Here is a 10,742-nt window from a genome sequence, read left to right as displayed (position 1 = left end):
GTAGAGGATTGAGGCAAATGTAGAGGATTGAGGCAAAAGTAGAGGWCTGAGGYAAACGTAGAGGACTGAGGCAAACGTAGAGGATTGAGGCAAACGTAGAGTACTGAGGTAAACGTAGAGGACTGTGGTAAACGTAGAGGACTGAGGCAAATGTAGAGGATTGAGGCAAAAGTAGAGGACTGAGGCAAACGTAGAGGATTGAGGCAAAAGTAGAGGATTGAGGCAAACGTAGAGGACTGACGATACAGGTTTTACGTTTGTGTGTTGTCGATCGGACCCCATTTCCAAACACAAAGGTCAAAGGCTAAAATACTTCTGATCATAAATTTTGGACTTCATATTTTCCGTATTTTACTTAAATGTTCTTTTTTATTCTTATTAATTAATTATTTTTGCTGTGATTCAGCCTGAAATCCAGGAAAATCTCATTAAACTGACCAAGTATCGACTTAACTCATCCAGATATGCATCACGCTTCAGTAGTTCCTAGAAATTGGGTCTGTGGAGGGACATGTTGGTTATCAGACGTGAATCTAACAGACCGTTCTGCTTTAATTATAGAAAAAAAACCTGAATTAAAGTGAGAAAGCTGAGGGACGACCACGACGCTGCGAATTGAGTCAGCAGTTAATATTTCCCATCCGACAGCAGCCTGACAGCGCTCGGTTTCACCAGAAACCTTTGTTTGACATTCTCCTCATGGCATTTCTCGTTAGTAAAGGATGAGCAGGAATCCCGCGCAGGACGCTAACGAGGGACGGCGTGCGGCAAAGGTTGAGGCGAAGGCTTCTCAGAACCGAACGCTGACGTCGGCGCAGAGACGTGTGACCTCCTATGTTCATGGAAGGAAGGGAAAAAGTCTCAAATCACTTCAGTGTTTGTCCCCGTCGTTGTGCCCGCTTCGCTACGTCGTTGGGTAACCTTTGTGGGGTAAACCATCCTCTGATTGGCTGGTGGCGGTCTGGGAAAATGTCACGGTCGGATGTGGTTGGTGTGTCGCTGATGGAGGCACTTATGCCCCTGAGGACGGTTCAGTCAGGAAGTGAAGCCCTAAAGGCTTTCTTCATATTTTAAATAGCATTTGGTCTGAATGAGGAGTTTAAAGTCCATAAGTTTAAATTTTGAGAAGACGTTACTGCATCCTCTAAGTTTGTGCTTCGCCAGGTTTTTGCACCAGCAGTCTGCAAAGCAAGCGTCAACATTTATCAAACATTACATCAAGTTTAACTGAATAATGAACTAAATGTTTTCAATCTCCGGAGTCCCAGCAGATTGCTTTGATTCTTTGACTTGTAGCATTAATTCCTCCTGGATGAACATGAGAACAGAAACCTGTAATTTAACGGGAACAAACGTCAGCAGAAGCAGAACTTTGAAATATATTACAGACTCAATAATTATAAAAAATATATATAAATAAAACCATTTTATTTTTTTAACCATGTTCCTCTTCAATGTGCTGGGCGAAAGAGCCAACAAATAAACTATATTACAGATCAAATGGTTACAAACTAACTCATAACAAGACCAGAAAATCTATGGGAAATAATTATAGTAATGATGACAATTGTAAATCACAACCAGACAGAATAATTACCATCTCCTTGCCAATTTACAACTATAAATTCTTCTTTATGTTACATAACTATAAATAAAACTTAAAAAAATGGTAATTTAACAATAATAAGCTCCAGTAATGGTAACACAGAAGAAACGAACAATTGGTTGATGTTTGGTCATTGTTTTAGTTCCGTATTTATTTAGTTTGTTCCGTTGTTTGACTCCAGTTACAGTGAAATCTTTTTAAAGTTTAGATGCTGCATATTTTGAAGTTCAGTGTTAAGTTGTACCAACCTTCTCTTTTGTAAAACATTTCCTGAAGATGTTTAGGTAACAGATTTTAACCGGTTTTATTCATAAATGGTTCTTCACAATTTAATAAATTAGACTTGACAAATAGAGGATTTGTATAAGAAAACCAGCATTGTGTTTGACTCTGATGGCTCTTTTTGTGCATTATGTTGGTGGCTGTATGTTGATTTAAATGCGTTGGGGAGCTCTACACAGCTATGTCGTGTTTTTACAGTGTAACGCTCCGGGCCTCTGCGCTGCTCTCCTCTGGGTATTTACATGCCGTCTCTGATTCTTGACAGCAATTCTTATGTAAATAGTTGGTAAAGTAAAGGTCGCGCCGCTCTGAATGTCAGGCTGCGGCTCGTCGTTTGTTCAGGATGACAGTCAGGTTTCACGTCAGCAGGAAGGTGACATGAGGCCAGAACCCTCAACAAGCCCGGCGGGTCGCTGGGGTCAGCGCCACCGCCGCCGCGCCGCGCCGCCTCTTCAAGCCTGAAGCATATTAATCAGCTTAATGAATATAGATGAGGCTCTTAAAGCTCATGTAAATTCATGGCGGTGATTGTAGTCGTTCCTAACAGGTCAGGAGATCCGGCTGTGCAACAAGGTTCTGGTGAACCTTTCAGCGCCGGAAACGACGGCTGCCAACCGCAAACCAGACAAACGGCAACACATTCACTCCAAGGGTTTATTTAATTCAAATATGGATCTTGTTTGCACATGTAAAAGACCGACTTATGTTCACATTGGGAGAAAATCTTTAAACACAAAGTGGCTGGTCCTTGAAAATAACGGCTAATTGACGTGGCGCTTCAGACGAAAGGCTTAAAAACTCCTATTTGTCAGGTGGGATTTAAAGTGATTCAAGCTTTTAATACCAACTGGAGGCGAGTCGGGACAGCAGCGATCAATACACCATTACAGCCAGCAGACAAGTGCTCAAGGTCCAAAGAYGGTTTAATTACAATAAGGAACAAGTTCCTGGAAATCGATGGATAGAAATACTGAAAAACGGCTCAGAGGGCCGTTTCACATTTCCCTCCAAATATCCTAATGAACTCGAGAGTTTTGTGAATTCAAAGCAGACCTGAAAGTTTATATCTGCATGACTGAAACAAACATTTTCAGAGCCGACCGTTGAGGATTTGAAATCCTCCAACATGACAAAATTAAAACGATTCTGCAGAGAGTGAGTGAAATCCTGAAAAGTCACATCTCACATATATCTGAGCCACTTTTACACAGAAAGCCGATAAATATTCTATTTGAATGAAGAGCTTCACTGATAGTCACTCACCTCAGCATGCTGATTGCTTAAAACACAGTGAAACTGACGGCTTGAAAAGCTTTCTGATGATTTTCAGATTTTTCCAGCCTCACTTCAGAGATGAAACGTGTTAAATAAAAACACAGTGAACTCAAAGCTAAATCAGAAAAGCAAATGATGAAAAGCAAAAGTGACTTCTTCACCGTTGATCCCAGTTACATGCACTGTTCAGAAAGTAGGTGCATTAAAAGTGAGACGCTAAACTGAAGAGACAAAACTTCATGTTTTACAAAATCCAATTAAGTTACCAACATTTAGACCTGTGTACAATGTTTAGTTTTTCATTACATCCACAAATATTCATGGAAATGTCTCAAGAAAACAATTTAAAAAACTATTTGCTTAAACCCTAATAAAGTTCCTCCAGTCTGAAGAAACATCTGGGAAAACTGAAGCCACAGAAATGGAAAAGTTCCCACCTTTCCTCATGGTGTCGTGTTTCTCCACAGTACGTCTGGGTGTTTCTTCTCTTGAACCAGGTTTTTGTGTCCTAACCTTTGGAAACAGGAATATTACACAATATCAAGTGTTTAATGTTTAAGATGGATGCTTACACTCTGGCAGAAGTTGGTCAAATCGTTATGATTTCCCATTTAACTCGTATAAAACCCGAGATATTGGATTCAGAGAAACTTTTCTCACTTACGAGCCTTTATGGTTATGAGTAGAATCAGTGGAGCTGATGTCTTCCTGCTCGTGTCTAATGGAAATCAACTTCCAGTGGCGTAAACGTCGATGCGGCTTTCTGAAAAGGCAAATGAACAAAACAAGCTAAGAGCCGGACACAGCAGGTGTTTGGTATCAGCGCCTCATGTTGCTCCCTGAGATCCAGTGAAAAGCTGATTGAGCCTCTGAAAAGAGCGTCAAAGACCGGCTCATTGATTTTACTGCTCTTAACCATCGTAATCAGCAGATACCTGCGGCCCGCCCTCAAATAACCGCCGTTCGATGGACGCCGGAGCAAGCCGACGCCGCGCGTCATCGATGCGTTCCTAATCCTGATTCCACTTCGCTCCTTCAGGAGACAAACACACTGCAGGAAGTCTCACCGGCGCTAAGCTGCTTTTAACCCATGGATCAGGTCTGAAACATCCAAACGCTCCGCTGGGCCTGCAGGATGAGTGGAAGCGGCGCCTGCAGGGAGAAATGTAAAGAGGAGTTTAAAGCGCTGCGAAGATGATGGAGTCCCATGTGATAAATCAAGTCACGGGCAGATGAAGTGCACTGCTGACTTTGACTTTTCAGTGCAGCGTTAGCAGAGGCCAGTACATCATGTTTATTTCATCACGGTCATCCAGTGGATTTTATGTTTCATAAAACCTTTAATTAACTTTCAAGAGGTGCTAAAGGGCCCGGCCTTGATCAGACTGTAACTCAGCCGATGAATTCATGTCACCTCATTAACTTTGGGTCATTACTGACGCGCCTGGAGATGTTAACCCCTGAGCCTTCATTTAAGCCTCAGCTGTAACTTTAGCAGTGATCCCTGGATATTCATCACAACCCCGTGTAGATAATCTGCTACACTTCTAACAATAATCTGCTGGCTGCCTAGACTGGAACGTGTCGGCACCGACACCTCTAAATTTGCAGTATCGTAATTCCGCCACACGTAGCGCTATCTGAAAAATTCCAACGGTTTCTGAAAGGGGAGACGTTGCACTTTCCAGCAAGTGTCGGGTTAATACGGAAACTTCGCAGCTGCAGTTGCAGAGAGCGTAATTAATCAGGGGGCACTCGTTTAATAGACGGTATATTGCGAAAATAACTTGCTGGATATTGAAAGTTCTGGTTGTTATGGATACATGGGTAAGTATATCATCTCACAGGACATTTAAAGAACTACTTACAATTAAAATAAGGAAGATTTACATAGGCAGACGCTCGAAAATCCGGCGCAACAGGGTTTTAAAGGAGGCACCAGATTGGTGTAACACCTGCCTGCCCTCTGGACCGTCCTTCAGACGTTGCTACGCTAAAGAAGGTAAACAAAGTGAATATTGTTTTACAGTATTATTAAAGTTTGCAGCGTGTGGCTGTTGAAATAATCTTAATATTTCCGATGGTAGACTTTTAGGACGTTTCAACTGGTTCACGTTGAAAATAAAAATAAAAAAATCACCTGCTAAGATGTTTTATTCTGTTTTAAATCAATAATGATCAAAACATTTTAACATTGTTGACCAAACAAACCCTTTAATGTCAAAGTGAAAACTGATTTTCACACACATGGACAAAACTGTTGTTGCTCCTCTGTTCATGGCAGAACCATCAGCAGGTCGAGGAGTAATAGAAATGAACTGTTTGCTTTTAAAAAACAAAAACAGTGATTTATATCTGTAACTTAATATTTCCTTCCACAACATTTTGAGCCAATCACAGCTTAGGATCAAATTATACTCTGTCTCTTTCCAGATGTACCTTCAGTTATTATTTTCTTAAAAGGTTTGTGTTTAATCACATTTAAAAACCAACGTCKGATTTTCTTTGGTTAATTTTCAGTAATTTTTCAAACTTATTTCTGTTGATTTTAAGTTATTTTAGTGGATATTTAAGTCATTAACAGGATTAGCAACAATGTTCTCCATATGAGGAACATCCATCCAGCCATCCATCCATCCATTTTCTAACACCTTGTCCCTCAGTGGGGTCGGGAGGTGCTGCTGCATCTCCAGCTAACGTACCGGGCGAGAGGCGAGGTCACCTGGACAGGTCGCCAGTCTGTCACAGGGCAACACAGAGACACACAACCATGCACACACACACACACTCACACCTAGGGGCAATTTGGAGAGGCCAGTTAACCTGACAGTCATGTTTTTGGACTGAGGGAGGAAACCGGAGTACCTGGAGAAAACCCACCATGCACAGGGAGAACATGGAGACTCCATGCAGAAAGACCGGGAATTGAACCCAGAACCTTCTTGCTGCAAGGCAACAGCTCTACCAACTGCACCACTGTGCAGCCCATATATGAGGAACATATAATAAATAATTATTCAGTTCCTTTATGCGTTTCATGATCATGCATATTAACTTATTACATCTTTGCCGTCTTGACTGAAAGGGGAACATAATTACCCTTACCCTAACCCAGTGATATAAATATTCACCTAATAAATTCAATATTTGAAAAATACGTAAATTGTTCAACCAGTTTCTTTGCTAGCCAAACTCTTCAGACCGTCTTTGTTCGGCTTCGTTCGGCTCTTTGGGGTTAAATGAATGAAAACTTGAGACTCTTTCTGCTTCACACCTTGTTGTCGTGTTCATGCAGATCCCAGCAGATCCAAACCGGCTGAACCGGCTGCGTTTCTCTCCTGGAGGATTCCCTCCCATCATCAACATCCCAGCCTGCCGCCGTTTTCCTGTTTCTCTAATGGCAGGTTACTGACAGGAGGCCTAATGAGCAGCAGCGAGACGTGTGTGTGTGTGTGTGCGTGCGTGCGTGTGTGTGTGTGTGCGTGCGTGTGTGTGTGTGTGTGTGATTACGACCTGCCTGAAACCAGCCAGCCTTCATCATGTCTGAACCCGGCTTCCTTCTACTGGATATTTATGATTTTAATCTTTCAGACTAAATATTTTCCTACCTCCAGGCTTGAAAACAAACTTTCAGTCATGACCTCGTGACGCAGTGATTGCTGTCTGCCTGTTTTCTTGCATCTTACAAAACAATTATTGGTGACATTTACATGAAAATGACTGTTTTTCTCATCTATATTCGAATTACAGCCTAAAAATGTGAAAATAAGAAACAGTGAAGTTGTTGTGTTTATAAATGTGCAGGAGGAGCCGACATGTCTCACTGGCTTCAGCTCAAATACAGATAAAACCACAGAGATGAACCAAACATGAGTTATGGGCTCTAGCCCAGGGCGCCAAGTTTTGCGGTGGCCCCATAAGATTTTGGTTGTTCTTTTAATTAAATCATGTTTTCATTTGATGCAGTTTTATTCATTTAAACAATAATCAAGTGTTGATGTATTGGTGAAAACACGTAGAAGTTTGATCATTTTCACTTTGGGGAACATATTTTATGGAACAACATTGGTGCTGTCTGTTGTTTAAAGACGCAAAAAGGAAAATGTACAGATGTTTTCCTGCCAGTAAAACCCATAGAAGGAGAAAACATCGACCTCATTAGCTGGTTTAACATGTTACCAGCTGGTCAGGTTGGTTGGACCAGAGGCTTGTGCAGAAAACGAAGAATTCATTTTAAAATGTATTTGTTTTGATCAGGATTTGATGTTTATGACTGTACCAGTGAAATAACTGGCTTCCTGAACATTTCCGTGGTCGGAGTGAAGCAGCCAGATAACCTGACAGATGATTCCTGAATGTTAAATCCCAGTGGTCCCAGTGCTGGGCGCCGCTCCACAGGCTAAGTGAGGAAGCTGCAACTCAGGGGAACCGAGGCGGGAAGAGGGAGAAAAGTCCCGAAGTTGTTCTGCTGAGGTCACATTTTGACTGGAGGTAGAAACCAGTTCAACTTTTCTTTTCCCAGATTGAGTTAATGGTTGACATGTGACCAGTTATTCCTGCTGGTGATTRAAAAATGAGGCYGTTTGGTAAAATCGGTCCAGTTCGTCTGTGTTGCTTAGCGACCCGACAACACGGCGTCGCGCTCAGTGAACTCTGACCCCCAATGAAGGTTGGAGAGAAACGAACCGGGCCGTCTGAGTGCCGGCGGATCACTGATATCAGAACCTGAGGGACGTGACGGGCCTGCAGATGGCTGTGGAGAGGAGGGTTAACCCTGCAGAGCGTTTTCAGGTTCCCAGCTGGAGGCCAAAAAGAAAAACACGAAGCTGCCGTTGTTTCTTTAAAGGGCATCTAAACACAGACATGAATAATCCACCCTGATAGCCTGCAGGATTTATAGTTTCCAGGGAAAAGAAAGGAGAATCCAAGGAGCTTCGGAGCAGCAGAGGCTCTTACTGATGGCTGCAGAGGCTGGATGTGTTTCTACGGTAGATGATCTGCTGCTGGTGATTTTAAACAACACGTCATGCTGACGTCATCAGCCTCCTCCAGTAACCTCAGTAAACCTGTAGCTTCTCAGTAAACCTGTAGCTGCTCAGTAAACCTGTAGCTGCTCAGTAAACCTGTAGCTGCTCAGAGGTCGGCACCATTCAGTCAGTCAAGTTTGTTTATGTACCGCATTTCAGCTGCAAGGCAGTTCAAAGTGCTTTTTATCATAAAAATACATTAAAGCTTCACATTTTGTCATCATTACACATCAGATTATTGATTAATGTTTAATTAATCAAAGCAGCTCCAACCAGGTGGGTTTTTAGTCTAGATTTAAAGGAACTCAGTGTTTCAGCTGTTTCACAGTTTTATGAAAGTTTGTTCCAGATCTGTGGTGCACAGATGCTGAATGCTGCTTCTACATGTTTGGTTCTGGTTCTGGATGCAGAACAGAACCTGAGAGGTCTGGAAGGTTGGTACCAGAACAGCAGATCTTTAATCTGTTCAGTGATTTATAAACGAACATCAGGAGTTTAAAGTCTCTTCTTTTAGTGAAGGGTGTAGAACTAGGTGGTGTAGAACCGGGTGGTGTAGAACAGGGTGGTGTCTCTACCCTCCTGGATCTAGTCAAAACTCCAGCAGCAGCGTTCTGGACCAGCAGGGTTCTGGACCAGCAGGTAGACCAGCAGGGTTCTGGACCAGCAGGTAGACCAGCAGGGTTCTGGACCAGCAGGTAGACCAGCAGGGTTCTGGACCAGCAGGTAGACCAGCAGGGTTCTGGACCAGCAGGTAGACCAGCAGGGTTCTGGACCAGCAGCAGGGTTCTGGACCGTTGGTTGTCATTCTGACCTGCTGATCGGATCTGAGACTTTGATCCAGAAACGTTCTGCTAGCCTCCATTTAGCAGTTCAGCGTTTTCTTGTTTTCTTCAGCTGAATAAATTTTGACGTGTTGAGGTTTTGGTTATATTCATGCTCTTATTTTGAAATGGGAGAAGACTTGTTTCCTCACATTCTTTACCCATGATGCAATGCAGAAATCGCAGCACTGAAAATCTGTTTAACTTTTATAGTTTGGCAGCACTTTTCTTTGCACTTTGTGATTTTCTTTGAAAATAAATAAACATTATTTGTAAGAAAGATGTGATTATAGGCTGTGGGATTTGGGAGCAATGAAAACAAAAGCTGAGCTCTGAAAAGAGTTTTCAAGATTAATGATTAAAAACTAGTGAGAGCAGCGAAAAGAAAATTAACTGATCTTTATCCTCCTTTTGTAGAAACTCGTCTGAGTTCAGATAAAAATGTTTTTATCCTCAATGAAAAATAATTTACACTAAAATATTCTATTGCTCAAAAAGCAGAACGATTCTCTGTAAAGTTGCTAAAGATGAAACAGTCACTTCATTCCCTGACGTTTGAAAGTGTGAAGTCGTAGAAGGTGCGACGACGTCCTCTAAAGATAGCAGCTTCCTTGTTCCTCCAAGCAGCATCACAGAGGGAACGAGGTTTAAAAATACAGCTGCTGCCTTTTATTTTGGCTAATTATCATRAGATCGGCAGAGCAACGCGTCCTYGGATCAAAGGAAACATTCCTGATCTTTGTTTTGCTCTGATGTTTCCAGCCGAGGACGACGATCTGAGGAACGTCTCTGTGTGTGAGTGAGTTCGCTCAAAGTCACACGACTTCCTCTTGTCACAAACGAGCGTAAAGTTCTGATGGGTCCCTCCTTCCCTCTAATTACCCCCTAATGACCCAGACGTTAATCTTTAAAGTTGTCTTGATCAATGCGTCTCAAGGCTTTTTGCTCTCCATCCATCCATCCATCCATCCATCCATTTTCTAACACCCTTGTCCCTCAGTGGGGTCGGGAGGTGCTGCTGCATCTCCAGCTAGCGTACCGGGCGATAGGCAAGGTCACCATGGACAGGTCGCCAATCTGTCGCAGGGCAACACAGAGACACAATCATGCACACACACACTCACACCTAGAGGTAATTTGGAGAGGCCAATTAACCTGACAGTCATGTTTTTGGACTGTGGGAGGAAACCAGAGTACCTGGAGAAAACCCACCATGTCAAGTCAAGTCAAGTCAAGTCAAGTTTATTTATATAGCACTTTAAAACAGTTCCACTGACCAAAGTGCTGTACAGCCACAAAATTAAAACAAGTGAAATAAAAATTAAAAGCACACTAACACCAAAAATACAATCACTTAAAATGAAGACACACAATGCAATACAAGAACATACCCAAATATGCAGTCATAATAAATATCACAATAAGTAATCTAAAAAAAAAAGCAATAAAAGTAACAGCAGCTCAAGCTGAATCAAAGGCCAGCCGAAAAAGGTGAGTCTTAAGAGCAGATTTAAAAGTTGCCAGAGAAGTGGCCTGCTTTACCGACATTGGCAAAGAGTTCCAAAGTTTAGGAGCTGCCACAGCAAACGCCCTGTCCCCTCTGCGCTTCCTCAAAGTCCTAGGCACCTCCAGGTACAGTTGGCTCGCTGATCTGAGAGCTCGGGAAGGGCAGTGTACATGTAGCAGCTCAGAAAGATAGGAGGGGGCAAGGCCATTTAAAGATTTAAAAAC

At 42.5% G+C, this 10,742-nt stretch overlaps 1 long non-coding RNA gene across 1 annotated transcript in view; it reads right to left on the bottom strand.

Annotated features, from left to right (window-relative positions):
• Positions 1-4,264, bottom strand: part of LOC108167196 (uncharacterized) — a 20,984-nt gene extending 16,720 nt beyond the window's left edge. The window contains exons 1-3 of the long non-coding RNA XR_001777557.1: positions 4,099-4,264; positions 3,828-3,926; positions 3,601-3,676 (exon numbers count right to left, since the gene is read on the bottom strand). This is a non-coding gene — a long non-coding RNA (uncharacterized LOC108167196). The remainder of the gene's footprint in view (positions 1-3,600; positions 3,677-3,827; positions 3,927-4,098) is intronic.
• Between the last annotated feature and the right edge of the window lie 6,478 nt (positions 4,265-10,742).

This window comes from Poecilia reticulata, linkage group LG18 (assembly GCF_000633615.1).
Source record: "Poecilia reticulata strain Guanapo linkage group LG18, Guppy_female_1.0+MT, whole genome shotgun sequence".
Classification (NCBI taxonomy): Eukaryota; Metazoa; Chordata; class Actinopteri; order Cyprinodontiformes; family Poeciliidae; genus Poecilia; species Poecilia reticulata.
Note: the sequence above shows the minus strand (reverse complement) of the source record. Positions and strands in the feature narration are given on the sequence as shown.